Here is a 5,356-nt window from a genome sequence, read left to right on the forward strand (position 1 = left end):
TTTAAGTCTTGTGATTTGATTTTTTTCAGAAAACACTGATGGGTCACATTTTATTTTATTGAACTTATAAAATCATTTTTGGTTTGTTTTCTTCTCACTAAATCACATTTATAAAACACTAACTTTAACAGCTTCATCCACGCTGCTGCGCCTGAAGGAAAACTGGATAAATGAGTCAATAAATAACAGAAATAATAAACAAAAACAGGATAAAATCAAATCTTCAACATCCAAAGACTGAGGGGAGTTTTAAAACTAAGCTCAAAAATCATCAGAATAGTTTTTATCTAAATAAATTCAAACAAACTGGGAGTATTTCCCATAATACCTGAGTAGTAGCGTAATGTGCGAACAGTAATATTTACTGTTTCAAGTGAAAAAAGCTTGAAAAACATCAGTTGTACTGGCTGTAAGTGAGAACTGCTTCACTTCCTACATGGAGTCGACCGACTTCTACAACCTGAAATTAACTGGCAGAAAAACATTTAGTATTTCTGTAGCCGTTGATACGAATGACCAGACAATATTACTGGATAGAAAAATGGAGTCAGACGAAATGAGTTTGTAGAGGTTAATAATAGACAATCAGCTGTTTATTAGTTGTGGAGTACCACAGGGATCAGTCCTCGGACAGGTACTTCACTTTTTCTTACGCATATGAATGATATTCTTCTAGTTTCTAAATTTTTAAAGTGAATCTTATTTGCGGATGACACAACCTTAATTTATTCAAGAGAAAATTCATATTTATCTCTGAAATAAAAAATTTAATTAAATTACCGTAATTTCCGGTCTATAAGCCGCGACTTTTGTCTCACGCTTTCGACCCTGCGGCTTATACAACGATGCAGCTTATTTATGAATTTTTTCCTAACGGCCAGTAGGGGCCGCTGGAGCAGAAAAGGTAAGCGTGAGACAGCTGGAATATATCTGTAGAGGAAGACTAATGTAACATCGTGCTTTGTGCATGAATAAAATTAGCTTGAACAGACCCTCATCATGGAGAATGCAAGAAGAAATGCATATGATGCAGCTTTCAAGTTAAAAGCAATCGAGCCGATAAAGAAGGAAACAGACAGTGAGGAAGAAGACTTCCATGGTTTCAGTGCACAGGAGGAAGAGGATGACGGCTCTCCGTGACTTTTAACCGTATGTTATTTAAACCAGCCCTGTTAGTGTTGTTTTGCTGCTGTGCAGAAAGAAAAGCTACGGCATATTATTAAAACTTTAAAAACACTTTCTGTGTACCGTCTTTCTTTGTAAATATCTCACGTTTCAATGTAGGCACATGCAGCTTATACACCGGTGCAGTTTATGTATGTACAAAATGTGTTTCCTTTAAAAATGTAGGGGGTGCAGCTTATAATCAGGTGCGCTCTATAGTCCGGAAATTACGGTAAATCTGTGAAACAAGATGGCCGCTTTTCTTAGCTTTTCCCCAGAAAAGCAGGCGGATCGATGCAGAGCTGCAACTAACGATTAGTAAACGAATAATCTATAAATGATTCTGATGATTAATCGGCTAAAAAAAGTTTTATATAAAACTAAATAAGGCTTTTCTGTGCATTATCAGAAATACATTAAAATATGGAAATAAAGAATTAATCCAACTCCTTTTATAAATAAAAACTAAACATTTTATGGCATTTCTTTAGTGAATCTGAACTGTGTGAATGTAAAGAAAGCCACTGGAGGAGTTTTGGGTCAAACATATTGAATGTGAAATATTTTGTATATTTAATTACTGCCCTGAATTGGTTGTTTCTCTTTCAGCAAATGGTCTTTTATTGAGTCAGCATGGTCCAGTTCACGATTAATCAATTGCTAAACTAGTTGACGATAATTTTAATAATTTATTCATCGTGATTAATTGTTTCAGCCACAGATTTAGCTGATATTTTCTCGTCAGTTCGGTTCTGTTGATGCGCTGAGTGTACATGTGGGTGAAAATGAAAAAAGGTTTTGTGGTTCATGAACGCTAGAAAGTTTCACTTTAACAAATGAAATAATTTCAAAACAGCTTTTTGTGTTTATTTAGGTTATTTCTGACATTAGAAGAGAAGAAATGTGGAAGGAGTTTATTTATTTATTCAAATGTAAATTTTCTGATTCTGAATAGATTGAACGTCTATTTTACGTCCAGATTGACCAAAATGTAAAACGGTTAAAGTTGAAGACAAACAGTCCGACTGTTTGGATTTCACACTTTGAGACTAATTTAATTAAAAACTTATTTTATTCACGGGAAACAGGATCCGACCCGCTAAAACCAACAGAACCATCAAACTGTCTGGAAACTGGAGAGAGTTTAATTGGACAAACACCAGTAGGTGGCGCTAATGGGAGATGTTCTCATTATTCAGATTGGTTATTTTTCTGTACCAACCCACCATAAAATCAAATCTGATTAGAACATTTTTGCCTGCATGTTATTTCTTTATATACTTTAGTTGAGTGTTAATTTTCTCTGTAATATAATCTTTGGGCTGGATCATGTAGATAAAATCTATAATAAATGTATACTTTAATCAAAAATATCAATTTGTTAAATTAAGTTCCATGTGAATTGTTTGGTTTATTTCAATAAGAAGCTCCATTATTTACTGCATTTTTTAAATGTCTTTCAATCGCTATATGTTTCTATAATTTAGGTGATACGAGGCAATTTTATTTGTACATCACCAGGGTAATAATTCAAAGTGCTTCACATGATTAGAAATAAAACAACAAGCAGCAAATATTATACTCCACTGGCAAACTAAGGGAAAACAAAGATCGTGTTTTGGCAGTTTTGCAGAACTAGAATCAGAACCAGAACCAGAGTCAACCAGTCGTTAGAAGACACTCTATAAACGCATCAACATCACCAACAATTTCCCAATAAGTTTGGGAATTAGAAAACAGGCCAAAATTGAGACGAGTGAGAAGTTTGCAGAGGCTGAAACGCCGCTGATGTCAGCGATTCATTAGTATCTGTTGGCGTTATAAAATAGAAACTGTTTAAATCATCTAAACGAGTATCGCTTCATTGACGCACAACTTTAAAAGAATGAAACCGAATATGTGCCAGTGGTTTATTTTCATGCAGTAGGTTTGCTTTGATTTGAAAAGCTGCTGTTAAAGCTCTTTCAGGCGGGCGCAGAAGAAACCCTATTTATTAAAGGAGAGAGTAATTTATAAAACAATTCAAAATGGTGCATTTATTAGTAAATTAACAGAAATCCCTGAAACAAAATGTTTCTCAGGAGCTTCTGAAAGGTTTTAGTTCTTAGATTAACGTTTTGTCACCAATCGGCTTGTCATGATAAATTTTGTGGGATGATAAATTGTCCCAGAAGTTACTGCGATAAACAATAATATTGTTGATTTGAGGCCATTTTAATGGCATAATAATAATAGTAATGCAAGAACACATTCTCAAAGATCAATAAACTTTAAATTCTTGTAAAAAATTAACACTGGAACTGGAAGACGTTTTAAACAACAGAAACAACAAATAATAAATTATAAAGTCTCTGGAAACAACATTGTTCTTCTGAAAGTCGGCCAGTTGAAACCAAAACCCCAAACTGGAGAGTTTTATTATCCAGTCTGGTAGAAAGAGAGAGAAAAATTATCATACCAATGAAAATGATTGAGCCCGTTTTAATTCATTATCCGATTAATTGATTTATTGATTATTGTGACCCGGCCAAGTCACCAATTCTCATTCATGAAACTTTTATTTGCAATAAATCCAAACATAACATGTTCCAACCAGCAACCTTTGAGTTTCTGCTGGAGTTAAAGTTTTCCCGGGGAATCCAAAACTAAAGAACAGGTAATGAACCTGCAGGTTGTCGTCTCAGTCATTTGTTTCCCTCCCGCCCCACACAGTCAGCAGAGTTAAGGTCTACGACGCCCGCTGGGTGAGCAGCGGTTAGAACATTCTGTGGCAGCAGCTCTTAAGTAGGACACTGGTGCTTTCTGCTGCATCTGGGCATGCTAAGAAGTTGCTAGTCTGCAGCTTTGTGACCTGAGATGATTGTAGGAGCGGCTGATCTGAGTCACAGCAAACTGGCTTGTAGCTTAAAGCTCCACTGAAGTATTTCAGTGATTACTTCAGGGATTACTTCAACTGGTTTTGGGTCTGGATACAAATTTCCACCCACTTAGCCTGAGAATGGATGTTGCTAGAATGATTTACTTTAGATTTTCTCCAATTCACTCAGGGTCAAATGAAATCATACACAAACAGGGTTTCTGAAGGTTTTGCCAACTTTAAGACTTTTTAAGACCATATGAATGGAATTTAAGACCTATATCTCCACAAAAATGTACAAATTTTATCCAGCCAACTGGCAATAATAAATGCAAAAAAGCTTGCAAGATAGCTAGAAAGCTGATAGTTAGCGGTAGCCTGAGCTGAAGATGTCAGAGTGTGACTCAAACTTTTGACAGAATATTCCCGCTGGAAAAAACAAAACACAGAATATATTAGATTAAATACTTCAATCGAGACAAAATTTAAGACTTGTAAGTAGCATATTAAAGGCCAACTTGCTGTTTTACAATCAATTTAAACCCTTTTAAGGCTTTAATTTCAGATACGCTAATTTAAGACTTTTTAAGGATGCATGGACACTGTGCCTAAGAAACATGATAAAATGAAAACTTCCTGTGGCCATCAACGAGTTTCTGCCATCACTTTAACATAATATTAGGCTATTCTACTCTAAAACCACTTTGTAAAGTGTTTTAGAGCAACACTTTACATTTTTAAGACTATTAAAAGATTATTGAAAGTCTGATAATTTCCGACATTTTGGTCAATCGGCTCAATTTTGAGCATAAAACTTTTCGGCAGCGTGAATTTGACTCATCCAGGTAAGCAGAAGCTCACTGTGGACAACGCCACAGTGTTCACCATGAGGTCAGTATTTTTGATTCCTGGGTTGTTTCTGAACATCCAAATTAATTTCTTTCATCTGAGGGAACTAATTCATGTGGCCAAAACTCTTAAAATATCAGAATAAATTGTATTTAGATAAAGTTGTTTTAATAAGCAATAATCAATCGAGGGAGCCTGTCACAATAAGCAATAAATCAATTAATCGCATGTTTAAATTAGAATGACCATGATCATTTTCATTTGGACAACAGACTAAATTTTGTTAAAAAGCCGCCATTTTGAGACCCACCATGAAGTAGTTAGTTTGCACTACCTGCTACTTTTGCCTGTTTTCACTGTCAAAGCTTATCTTTTATTTTTTTAATGAAATTTTGGTTACAGAGATTTCATAATCCATTTTAATTATTGTTTCCTTTTTTTGGATATTCAAAATGTTTTCCAGTTACAGATTTAAATGTATAACAG

The sequence above is a fragment of the Gambusia affinis genome, linkage group LG23 (genome assembly GCF_019740435.1).
Source record: "Gambusia affinis linkage group LG23, SWU_Gaff_1.0, whole genome shotgun sequence".
NCBI classification, from domain to species: Eukaryota; Metazoa; Chordata; class Actinopteri; order Cyprinodontiformes; family Poeciliidae; genus Gambusia; species Gambusia affinis.